Source organism: Monodelphis domestica, chromosome 4, assembly GCF_027887165.1.
Source record: "Monodelphis domestica isolate mMonDom1 chromosome 4, mMonDom1.pri, whole genome shotgun sequence".
In the NCBI taxonomy this organism is placed as follows: Eukaryota; Metazoa; Chordata; class Mammalia; order Didelphimorphia; family Didelphidae; genus Monodelphis; species Monodelphis domestica.
In genome coordinates this window covers 262,753,218-262,766,486 of record NC_077230.1, presented here as the reverse complement: position 1 = coordinate 262,766,486, position 13,269 = coordinate 262,753,218, and the positions used below count along the sequence as shown (strand labels likewise).

Below are 13,269 nucleotides of genomic sequence, written 5' to 3'. Positions count from 1 at the left end.
CTACAAAATACGTTTAATGGAAAAGGGTCAAGTGACTACAAATGCCATATTTTTTTGGTTTACTTTAATTCTACCTTCCTGCCTTTCCTTGCTACTCATCAATTCTCAGCTCCATAAACAAATCAAGATCTTCTTGCCTACTTTATTTCATGGGTATTTCCTAGTGATTTCTTCCATATGTTTATCACCCTTTATATGCCAGATCTTACAGCAAGTAAAATGAGTTTTGCAAACTTTAAAGTTTATAGCTTTAAGGTTTACAAAGTGTTTTACAAATATTTTCTCATTGCATTACAAATGTTATCTCATTTTATTCTCACAGCAACCCTGGTAGGTGCTAATATTATCTTCACTTCATAGATGAGGAAACTGAGGCAGATAAAGGTTAAGCAGTTTGCCATAGATCAAATAATACTTATTTGTACGGTTTTGTACAACATGGTACATATTTAATGCTGAATTTAGCTCAGTTCTTCCTGACTCCAGATATCCTATAAAAAGTCAGCACAATGGAAACCATTTAACAAGTCATGATTTCATGACAGTGATATACTGTCCATTTCTAAATTACCTTTTATCAAGATACCTTCATGTGCTCTACCAAATGTATGCTTTATATGGAATTATTCACTCATATGCATTCTATAGAGGACATACTGTCTGAGTAAGATCCTTAAAAAAAGAAAACAAGTGTAACTTTGAGATCTGGACAAGGAATTTTGAAGAAAAGGGATATTAGACCCTCACATGGTATATCCTAATAATACCTTACATATATCTCATCTGATCTCCACAACAATTCTGCTAGGTAAACAGGACAGGCATTGTTCTGCATATTTTACAGATGAGGAAACTGAAGCTGAATGCTGTGACAGTGCCTTCTTGACTTGCCATGTAAATTGACTTGAATATGAGCTATTTAGCAACCTGTCCAAGCCCATAGGGCTACAAAATAGTGGAGCTGAGATAAGAATTCAGGAAAATCTTCTGAGGACTGCTTTGGGGGTCCTTCCCTCTTAAAACATTCCCCATCTTTTCATGCAGATGTTTCTAGTCCTTTGGTTGGGGGGGGGTGCAACAAATGTCCATAATGGCACCTCTGCACCTGCTTATTATACAAACACTGGTTTCAGGCCTCTTTCTTTTCCTGGGGTCAGAGTTATATCTAAATAATCCTGAGCCTAATTCTTCCTTCCTCCCCACATTCCACCCATCAGCCACTCTTTAGCCTGATATGATGCCAGGAAGTGAGAGGGAAGCAGAGGACTCTTCCTGTGACAGGGTTTATAGGAATCATACTCTCTTGTAATCTACAGTCAAGAATAAAGGCAAGGACCTATTTCCTTCTCCTTGATTCCTTGCTTTGCTTTTATGGGCTAGGTTAAGTGACTTGTCCGAAGTCACACAGACCCAGCTAGCAAGCATCAGAGACGGGATTTCCATCAGTCTTCCAGGGTGATAAATCCCGGGATTATGCCCAGTAAAAGTGAGCTCCCAGAAGTCAGGGATCCTCACTCTTGTCTTTATGTCCCTGGTGCTTAACTAAGTCTGCAAGGCATTTCTTCCTAGAAGAAGCTTTCCAGCCTAGTCACACCCACTTGATTCACACTCCTTAAATAAACTCTCCAGAATGTCCACAAAAAAAAAATGAAAACACAACAGAGTGCCTGGCACATAATAAAACCTTATAGATTGATTAATTATACTGTTTATGTCAAACACATCCTGGCAATAAGCAAAAAACCACAACCACAATAAATTGTTATAGATTGGAGTTGTTTTCTATCAGGTATTGATGAATTAGTTAGACATTGAACTAATTAGTTCTTCTAATTCTAAACATGGTCTAAACCTCTGCTCTGGAGCCCAGTATCTCAGAAGTTCTGATTTCCACATAATGAGAACAAACTCAGACAAAAATAATTCTTATGATACAAAAAACAACAGTGTGTACTCATATGCTTCGTGGCTGAACTTAAGCTTTTTTGTGATTATGAACAGGTCCTGTTCGTTTTGTACCACCCATGCAAAAATGATGTTTCCTGGGGAGCCAGGCTCTATTCTTGACCCAATTAGTCATCCTTTGCAAGTTGTTTTAACTTATTTGGGATTTGTTTTTTTCATCTTCACAATAGTCTTAGAATCCTTTATGACCTGCCCAGCCTCACTGAGACTCAAGAGATTGCATTCAAACAAAGCTTTCTCAAGGTTCAAACTATGGTTAATCATAGTATTTTTTTAAGGGATTGGAGTAGGGTGAGTGTACAGGACTGTAACTAGGATGTTACTTGTGTAAAGAATTCCTGGTGTGAAAATACCCTTGATCCATGTGGTTCACAGTCTTAGAGAGTTGCCTGGGCACACTGGGAAGTGAATTGCTCATAGTCACACAACTAATATGTCACAGAAACAAGACTTGAGTTTGGATCTTTGTGATTCTAAGAGTGGTCTTTTATGCCACATTGCCTTTCTAAAGACAGAATTAACAGACCTGAGGTCAAATTCTCTTTCCTCTGCCATTAAGCCACCCCACCCCCACAACTTCTAGGATGAAAGCTTTGAAGGGATGGTACAATCCATTGCTTCTCATCCTCCAAAGATTATTAGTATAATGGATAGAGTGTTGGCCTCAGAGTCAGGAAGACCTAGGGACCAAATATGTCTCGAATACTTTCTAATTGGGTCTGTATGATCTTGGGCAAGTCATTTATTCCTTTGATCTTCAATTTCTTTCTCTGATAAGCAGAGAATACCTGTTAGAATACCTGCCTCCCTAGATTGTTAAGGGACTCAAACGAGATTTTATAATGTTTGTAGAGACAGTTCTCACTTTACATAAATTCTCATTATACTGATTAGACTCTCAGGTGGGGAATCAGCAGGACTCAGCACCTTCAGGGCTCTGGCTCTGGGCAGGTGTTGTCAGATGTCCTCTGCTCCAAGTACTTAAGATGCTCTGTCTGCTGGATTCCAAGGAACTAGAAATGCTCCAGCTTGGGGGGGAGGGAGGAGGGAGGGGGAAAACTGCAGGACCTTTCATGTACATTAAGTGAGAACTGGCTGTATTTAACATACATACATGCCTACACACAGCACTTTACAAGTTTTAAGTGTCAGTTCTTATTGTTATTAATAAGTAAGAAGATCTCCTCTCTGCAATAGATGTTGGCAGGTTTGGGAAGATGAACTGAAGATGCTAATGGTACCTTCCATCAACTGTAAATATGTTACATTCTGAAGGGAGAGTTGGTCTCAGTAGTGTGCCCCTTTGGCTTCAAAATAGTTAACAGATGGTGAAAGACTCAACACTAACAAGGTTATAAAATCAGCTTTAAAAAAAATCAAAGCAGTTCAAATTCTTATATAAACAAACTGTGCTATTTACTCTTTTCAGCACCAAACACATGGTGTTAGCAAACTTCCATACGGGACACAGTAAAGACAGCTTACAAAGGACCAAAGTAGATTGCCAGATCCAGCATTCTTGATTCAAAGCTTAACAGCTTAAGAAAATGAACATAAAAGTATAGGCCTCTCTCTGGCATTTGTGCTGGGAGAGGGGTGGGAGAGAGTTGACAGTTGGAAGAATGTGATGGAAAACAACAGAAATTTTTCCCTATGAATAATTGTCCACAAGCAGTAGAATCCTTTAAGTGAAAAGCTACAATATGGCTCTTGGAGGAGATGCTACATGGATTGTACTAAAGTTTCCTCTTCTGAGACTGAAAATGAGATTCTGGATTTCCAGAAAACCAGCTTTGCTGTGTGGCTGAGCAACTTAGTGGATGACTTTTCTGTTCATATGATATTTTAATAAAATTAAAGAGTACTAGGTCTATGAAGAAAACTAATTTTTCCAAAGATATGATTCTGACCTTGTCTGATGTAATATGATTGCTCCAATCTTCTTGTTATGATTTATTAAAAGGGTATAATCCAAAAAAAAAGCTACAAGACCAAAGTCCTGGTGAAAGTCAATACTGGTACAAAAATGTCATAACAAAACAATGGATGTTAGGGATAAAATATTATCTGGATCATATACTTGCCACGTGATACCAGGATTTTACTTGTGTAAGATTTAGTTTGAAGGGATATTATTTGAAATAATGAGTCATGAGAGGAGGAGGTGGGGGGAGAGTTGTTTGGGTACAGACCTGTGATTTCCTTAGAATAAGGAACTGGGGTGGAAATTCCCTCCATCAGTACTGAAAAAGGTTGAAATGAAGAAAGACTACTGAAGAAGGACATTTGAAGAGCTTTGGGATTGTGAGGAAGGGCTAAGACCCAAATTTGAAAAGGGGAAAATATAAGACAACTAGAGTAGGAAAAAAGGAAGAACTTAGGAGAGTACCCAAAAAGGAAGAGAAGGAAAAGAACTTAAGTGGAAGGAAGGAAGGAATAAAAGAAAAAAGCATGTAAGCAGATGGGGAATGGATGTACTGGTCTTAAAATCCAGTTGTATATGCAAAAGCCAAGTGGAAAATTTTCTTGAAAATATAACAATAGTGCCTTCTTATACATTTGTTTGTCTTTGTGTTCATCCTTTTTCTGAGAATGTCTTCCTTCCCTGTGGCTTGATAAATTTTGACCCACCTTTTCTTTAAGGTTGGCAACATGGAATCATGGATAGGGAACTGACCACCTCTGATACCTACTGCCTTTGGGATCCTGGGTAAGTCATTTAACCTCTGAGTGCTCTAGGTAATAATTCTCTAAAAGTAAATTAGAGAAGGAGCCAATCTCTATTGAAAGGAGGCATTGCCTCAACCAATGAAATCATAGGTGGAAGCCCTTTCTTTAAATCCCAGGTCAAAAGTCACTAAAACTGGGCAGCTTTTCTCTCTCTGCTCTTCTCCCTTAGCACATAAAATTGTCTCTCCCCCATTTCTTCCCACCATGGCCTGCCAGAGCATTTTGCTTTGCAACTCTTAAATGTACTTATCACATATTATTTCATATAACTATTATTGACCCAATCTTGAATCATAAGCTTCCTATGAGCAAGGGCTATCTTATATACGTATGTTTCCCAGTACTACATCTTCTCTCTGCTCACACACACACAAAAACAAACCACTTAAACAAATGTTTGTTGAATCGAATTAAATTAAATTTAGAGCACTGAGATTCCAAAGGGAACCATGTAGTACTCTAACAGTGAAGCCAATAACAAGTTGATAAATAAAGATGAGTGAGTATTGAATGAATGTAAACAAACATTCAGTGAAACAATAGAAAACATTGTCTTGGTTACATAAAATTCTCTCTCCCTCAGATTAAGACCATGACAAATAAACAAAAGAAAGGAAATCTATGCTTATAGATGCTTAATTCTGACAACACAAAAACAGCAAGTCTATTTCCATATAAAATTGAAGAAGTTTCCAACTAGGCAAATATATTCTATGGCAGCTGCCCAAGGCAACCAGAAAGTGAAATTGAATTAGACAAGTAAAATTTAATTACATATTGCCTGCCAGACATACTGCAGGCTTCTACTTAAAAGTCCAGGAGATCTAGTAACCAACTTGTACCACCTGAAGATAAGACAGAAGATCCAGTGTTTGTGTCACTATAGGGCAGCAGGAGGAATGCACTCATTGTCCAGCTCTCCTACCACTCATTGACTGGATTAAATTCCTCCTGTGGCCAGTTTACAAGAGTCATATATGTAAATCAGGGGATTCTAAGTTGAGTTTACAGGGCTAAATTTCTAGAACAAACTGTTCCCAAGCATGACACGAGGACTGCCTATTCTTTTGGGAAGGTTTGAATGGGAATTCTGAAAGAGGGACTATTTCTCATTTGTCAGGCCCTGGGCATACATTTCTTTCCTGCCTTTCAAAAGATGGTTATTTTTTAGAAGGTGATGGACTTCTCCATTAGGGTCAATGCAGTGTCCCTGAACAATCTGCAGGGATCTAAAAAATACTATCCACAAGCAGAGGACAAACTGTGGGAGTAAAAACACCGATGAAAAGCAACTGCTTGACTACAGGGGTGGAGGGGATATGACTGAGGAGAGACTCTAAATGAACACTCTAATGCAAATACCAACAACATGGAAATGGGTTTGAATCAAGAACACATGTGATACCCAGTGGAATTGCGTGTGGGCTATGGGAGAGGTGGTGGGAGGGGGGAAGGGAAGAAAAGAAAATGATCTTTGTTTCCAATGAATAATGTTTGGAAATGACCAAATAAAAATAAAAAAAAGATGGTTATTTTTTATATGCTTATCAGACCTGTTTTAATGGCATCCAACATGGTACCTGAGCCACTCAAAATGAAATTCCATTTGACCATTGGAATAATTCAAGAGGCCTTTTGTCTCTCTTTCAGGCAAGCTTACTTTGAGGGGCATATTTTAGAGCAATATAGAAGTGACTCGTTCAAGGTCACACAGTCATAGTGGAACTAATAAATATAAAAAAATAATAGTCATAACAACTAATATTTTATAGGATTTTAGTGTTTGCAAAATGCTTTACATATGCTATTTTATTTGAGTCTTAAAAGAAACTATGAAAGAACTGCAATTTTCATCTGCATCTTTTAGATGAAGAAACTGAGTATTAGAGGTTAATTGACCTGCCCATAGTCACACAGCAAGTGTCAGAGGCAGGATTTGAACTTCTTCTATATAGATTACTGAATCAATTACAATGTCCATCCCTTAAATGGTTATTTTGGTTGGCTCTTTTATGAGTTCAATTTAGTTTAATTTGATGCAGTAAACATTTATTAAGTGATACTGTGTGAGGTCCTGGAAAAGGCACAAATTTTAAAAAAGACATAGTCTTTGAGCTATCAGAGTATGAGATAATGAGGCTCTCATCACCTTTTCCCTGGACTATTACAAAAGCTTCTTGAATGATCTCTCTGCAAGGGCAGAAATCAATAGGACAATAAGAGACAAAGGACAGATAAGTCAAAGGATACTTGAAGGCTTTAAATTTGGGAAACTTGGTGAATGATGGTGCCACTGATAGAAATGGTAAAGGCCAAAATAAATATGGGTTTTGGACGTGGCAAAACTGAGGTACCTGTAGAATGTCCAGGTTTCCAGGCAGAAATCAGTTGGACAGGCAACTAGGCTTAAGAGAGAGAGATTAGGGTTAGAAAAATAGATTTGGGAGCTACCCACATAAGGTACTTGAAATTTTTGGAGTGAATGGGATTGACGAAGAAGAGAAAGAGCATAGAATGAGACTGAAATTAGCTACAGAACTTTGAGGGATAGGAAGAGAATGAGGAAACTTTGAAGGTTTCAGAGAACAAGATGTTGGAGAGGTAGAAGGATGACCAAAGAGTGTGGTGCCATACAAACGAAAGGAGAAGAAAATATGTAGGGGGTTGTCAATAGTGTTATATGCCACAAAGTATTTAGAAAGCATAAGGATTAAAAAAGGTCCATCAGACTTGATATTAGAATGATCAGAAACCTTTGAGAAGGATAAAAGCCTTATTGCAAAGCACCAAGGCCAGAACAGGTGATGAAGAAATTGAAGAATTTTTTTTGATGCCTTTAAAAAAATGTTTTTTTTTGTATGTATGATGTATGAATTTAATATAAATTGCCTCCCTTTTTCCTTTTAGAAAGGAAAGTTTTGAAACAGTCCCACCCTTTGTTTAGGTGTCCATGTGTCCTATGGGAGGATGCCCCCATGATTCCTGGCATCTGGAAGACTGACTTCTGTCCTGGACTGAGGTCAAGTCTATACAACTAGGGAGACCCAAAGGAGTGATGTCACTTGGATTATAAGACAGGGAATTGAGGAAATGGCAAAGTCTTCTTGGCTTTTTCCTTTCTTGGTGCTTGGGGGCTTGGCTAGTGGGGCAGCTCACACATGGGCTTTGGTGTATGGCCCCTTTAGACTTTTTCTGGGGCCAGCTCTCATGTCAGAGACATAGGGGAGGGGGGGAGCAGCAAACTCAGATTAGGGAGGTATGGCCTTCCTTCCTTCCTTCCTTCCTTCCTTCCTTCCTTCCTTCCTTCCTTCCTTCCTTCCTTCCTTCCTTCCTTCCTTCCTTCCTTCCTTCCTTCCTTCCTTCCTTTCTTTCCAATCCCAACTTTTACTATCTATGAAATAATTATAAATTAATATACAGTTTCCAGAGAATTTTAATCCCAACAGAAGAAATTGAGTAGCAAAGGGAGGATGAAACAAAATGGTGGCTATATTGAGTTGAAAGATCAGAGGATAGCTTTTTTTTTTTCAAAGATGTAATCACAAAAGACAGCAAAGTAAACCAGTTTCTTTTGAGTCTACCTGGCATATCTTGTGGAAACACTTGTAACCAAATGAAAAGACTCCTTTCTCTTTCTCCTCCATAAGGCCCTTCCCTCTACTTTGGCCCTATAAGCTGTTGGCATAATGAGTACTGACTATATGCTGAGCAATGTACTGTGGCATAAAATTTTAGAAAATAAAGGGGGTTTAGAAGGTTCACTTAACTCCCAGGGTCTCTTGGTCGATACACACAGATTCATTTTTTTTCCCTTCCTGCTTCATCAAAAGGCTCTAAGGAATCATGTAAAAGTCATTCACTTTGCCATGGGTATCAGGCTCTTAAAAGATGTTTTAAAAATGTACAATGACAATTGTGACAGAGTCCAGACTTTTTATCAGATGAAGGACCAGATCAGGAGCCAAAAACAAACAAATGAAAAAGACATTCAAATTCTTTCTGAGGGGGGAAAAGTCCAATCAGGCGTAGATAACTAGCATTTGGTTATACTGCTGGGCAAAGGCTAGAAATGCAAGGAAGCTCTGGAAGTCAGTAAATGCTGGTATTTGGGCTTAAACTGATTTAACACGAAAAATGGCAATGTGCCTTTAGAAACCTGGAATGCAGCATTACGGGTTTTCTCCAAAACAGCTTCATTTACTTAACATGACTCTGACCCTTTAACTTTTAACATGCTTCACAATTAAGCTATTTAAGCTTCAAACTTGGACAGCTGTTGTGCTGCATTCTGCAAATGTCCAGAGCAGAGCAAGAATAACACTGTACCTTACGACTTAATCAATGTCTTTTCTGGGTCCATGGATCTGGGCACTTATTTTCCTGTCTTTTTTTTTTTTTATCATGACAGTAGATGAGTGAGAATATACCTAATCATTCACCTCATTTTTGCCTGTTTCAGGCAGACATGTCACCATTTAGTGCTGGTCATGTTATAGTTCATTACCATAGAAATCATGAGGCTGTCACAAACACCATGCCTGCCTTTGAGCAGTTCTTCCTTAGCCTCTTTCTTTATATTCCAAATCATTTTCCATGTCTTTCCCAAAGCTTTCTTTTACTCCTGATTTTTGTTGGATATTTATGTGCCTTTATTTCTCTCCTCCAGAATTTCCCATATGACTCTTCATGTACCTATATTCTCATCTTTTTTCCATTCCAATCTACTGTTACTCTAGGGTTATTAACTTTTTTTATTAGTCACATCCTTTTAGCTTACTCCTTCTACTCTGAAGGCCTCCTCTCTCTGGCCTTTGTGAATTACCCTGTCGCATCTAACTTGTGAAATTTAAAAACAGTCACATAAAATTAGGCTATGGAATACTAAAGCATGTTTCTGATTGATAGAAGTGGAAGTGTTTGGAAAAATCTGAAAGTGGTTAAAAATGGAAACTACTATGTAGCTATAGATTATTAATGTGGTTCTTAAGCACAGCACGCTGCTATATATTTATTCCTATCTTTAATCAAACAATGGAAAAGTTGAGGGCATCTGGAAATTTCAGAGCAACCTATTGATAATAATAAATCTCTTACAGATGTGTCTTTCTATTCAACAGTCTTGAGGGACAAGAGATCACTTCTTAAAGTAATTGTAGATACAAGGAGTAGAATAATCCAATGAGAAACTTGTTGACTGCCAAAGAATTTCAAATCAGAATTGAATTTCAAGTTGTTTTTTTAAAACTACTCCTTATCTTCTGTTTTAGAATCAGTACTGAGTATTAGCTCCAAAGCAGAAAAGCAGTAAAGGCTAGGCAATGAGAGTTAAGTGACTTGTCCAGGGTCATCCAGCTAGGAAGTTTCTGAGGCCAGAGCTGAATGTCAAGTTTTTTAAATTTGCTGGCACATTTCATAAACTTAGACCATGTTATATTTTCAAACTTTGAAAAATGTTCTACTTCTTAGCCAAATGGAAAATCCTTGAAGGCAAAGACTATTTGTATACCCAGGGCCTAATACAAGTCAATTTTATAAGCCTTCATTAAACACATATAAATATATGGTGGATACTGTACTCCTGATACTGCAGAAATGAGAAACAGTTCCTGCCCTTAAGGAGTTTTAAAGGAAAATAAGATAGATAAATAGAGAGAGAGAGAGAGAGAGAGAGAGAGTAGTTATGGATGGATAGAGATAGATAGATAGATGAATAGAGAGAGATAGATGGATGGATAGATAGATAGATAATAGATGGATATAGAGAAATAAATAGATGGATAGAGAGATAGATAAATAGATGTAAATAGAGAGAGGGAGATAGATAGACAAACAGATCGATATAGATTGATGGATTGATAGAGATAGATAGATGGAGATAGATTGATAGAGAAAAATAAATCGATTGATAAGTAGGTTGATAGATCCATATATACTGTTTGATTGAAAGGCAGAGATAGATAAGATAGATATAGATAGATTGATAGATAGACAGATAGACAGACAGACAGACACTCAAATATCCCAAGTAATTTCAAGGACAAGGGATAGCACTAACCACATGGGATGGGGAAATGTATCAAAAAAAAGTTTGTAAGTGAATTGAATCTTGAAAGGATTTTATGTAGTAAGGAGTATTCCAGGTATAGACAGGATCCCCAGAAGAGCATTAGGAAAGGACATGGATATCATGGACAGGGAATAGCCAAGTAGGTGTGTTTGACTGGGCGAGGGGAGAGTAATGTGTCATTAGTTAGTTCATTAGTTGGTGAAGGGCTTTACGTGCCAAACAGAGGAATCTGGATTTTGTCATAGTGGTTCTCAAACTTTGAGACTCTTAAATTTGATTGAGGACCCCTCCCTCTGGCAAAGAGCTTTTGTTTGTGTGGGTTATATCTATTGACATTTACTATATACAAATTAAAACATATCAGTATTATTATGAATAGTTTCAAACTGGTGGACCTCTGAAAGGGTCCTGGGGACCCTCAAGAGTCCCCAGATCCTATTTTGAAAAGCGTCCTAGAAAAAAGAGAAACTCAACAATACTGTTATTTGTTCATGATGTCCTAGATAGGAAGCCAGCATTGTATAGTGTTTGAAGAATTGGCTCTGGACTTAGAAGACCTGGGTTCAAGTCCCACCTTTGAAAATACTTATGTGACCATAGGCAAGTCATAGCTCCCCAGGATCTTAGTGTTCTTATCCATAAAATGGGTAGGGTTGAACTAGATGGTTTCTGAGGTCCCTTCAAGTTCTGGCTTGTGGTTGCCAACCACAATGACCACAGACAGACCTCTGTGGAGAAGGGGTTGGAGTAAATACAATGGTCCACCAATCTATAAACTAACATACTTTCTCTAAACTGAATTAAGTATATCTTGAATGTACAAGTATTCCTATTTTTCAAATATATATAGATGTTATAATGTCATATTAAAATACATATTTATTTAAAAGTGTTACTGAATTTATAGTAGTTTTTTTATCTGTATTTTTTCAGTCACTGGATTTTGTAGGAGCAGTAGTACCATATGGGAGAAAGAACACTGAATTTGAGGTCAAAGGACTTGATTTCAGATCCTGCTTGTCACTTACTACCTTTGTGATTTGGGGTGGTCACCTTAGTTTCCTTATCTATAAAGTGGGAATAATAATAATAGCACGGGATTGTTGGACAAGATAACATTTGTACAGTGCTTTTCTAGTCTTACAATACTATCTACATGTTAGCTAGTATTGATAAATGAGAGTTTAGAGCTAGATGGCTTTAAAGTTTGTTTCTGCCCTAACACTAAGATCTGACAAAACTAGTACAAATCTTATCATGTGGGGATCTGTGAAATTTTTTCATATTTCAAAAGGGTCCTCATGTGCAAAAAGACTGGGGACCATTGTGATTCTTGAAGATTTCATCACTGACATCTGATGACAGGATTATAGACTTAGAGATGGAAGAGATGTCAGAGGCCATCAAGTCCAACTCCTTCATTTTACAGATGAGGAAACTGAGGCTGAGAACAGCTAAATGACTTGCCCAGAATCAAACAACTGGTAAGTGTCTGGGACAGAAATGGAACTCATGTTTTCCTGACTTCAAATCCGTCCCCAGTGCTCAATTCACAATTCCATCTCACTGCTGATCAGATGGAGTAAAAAATAGTCCCTTTATGTCTAGAAGATAGAGAATTACTTTCATTTAATACTGAATGCCTGGGTCTTGCTGGTTGTATTCAAAGTAAAAGCACTTCCTCCTGTCCTGCTTGATTGAGGAAAGCTTTGTGGAAAACATGGGATTTAAAAGGAATGGAGGGAGAAAATCGAGGTGGATGTGGAGACTGAAATCATTTGCTTAATTCACATTTGAAAACCTCTCCCCCTCCCCCTCCCTAGAATCTCAAAGAAGGGAGATTAAATACGCATGGGCTATTGTAATTACTATTACACAAATACTTTCATTCTGGTCCTTGCAGTCATGGATTCTTCTGCAAAAGGTCACACTGCCCCTGAGCAGGTCATCTGATAAATAAAAATTTTACTTATACCCTGATGCCCAAGAGGATGGTTGAATTTGATTTTCATGAAAAGGGGAGCCAGGGAAGAAAGTAGGAAATGCCAAACTCAGATGAGAGGCTCTTTCAGCCATATTTGTCTGTCATGATAACAATATCACCCTAGCTAGCAGGGTTTTTACCTACTCATTTCCAGAGAAACAGATGACAGAGAAATGAGTCCATAGTGACATTTAAAAAAAAAAATTCTCCCCAGCAAACTGTCCTTTGCTTTTCTTTCTGTTTCCATAGACAGTAACTGAGAATGATCAGTTTGCAGAGAAAGAACATTTGCTTGTCCTAAATGAGCTGGCTGCTGGCAGTTGGAGGCTACTTGCTATAGAAGAATCATTTTACATTCTTTTGGACAATGAAGGCACACTTGGCCTTTGCCTTTCCCATAGAAGTGCAGTTGTATTTCAGCCCTAAGGTTCCCACCAAAGAAGATACTAGGGATCATCATGTATCAAAGAAGATATTGGGGGACAGGAATCTCATCCAATTCATTTCTAGAAAGGAATTCCCT

At 37.9% G+C, this 13,269-nt stretch overlaps 1 protein-coding gene and 1 long non-coding RNA gene across 2 annotated transcripts in view; both read right to left on the bottom strand.

Moving 5' to 3' along the window:
* The window catches only part of MAML2 (mastermind like transcriptional coactivator 2), a 434,525-nt gene that overhangs the window by 338,661 nt on the left and 82,595 nt on the right, over window positions 1–13,269 (bottom strand). The gene's annotated exons all lie outside the window — the stretch shown is intronic.
* LOC103101718 (uncharacterized) overlaps window positions 1–13,269 on the bottom strand; it is a 134,342-nt gene that overhangs the window by 40,505 nt on the left and 80,568 nt on the right. The gene's annotated exons all lie outside the window — the stretch shown is intronic.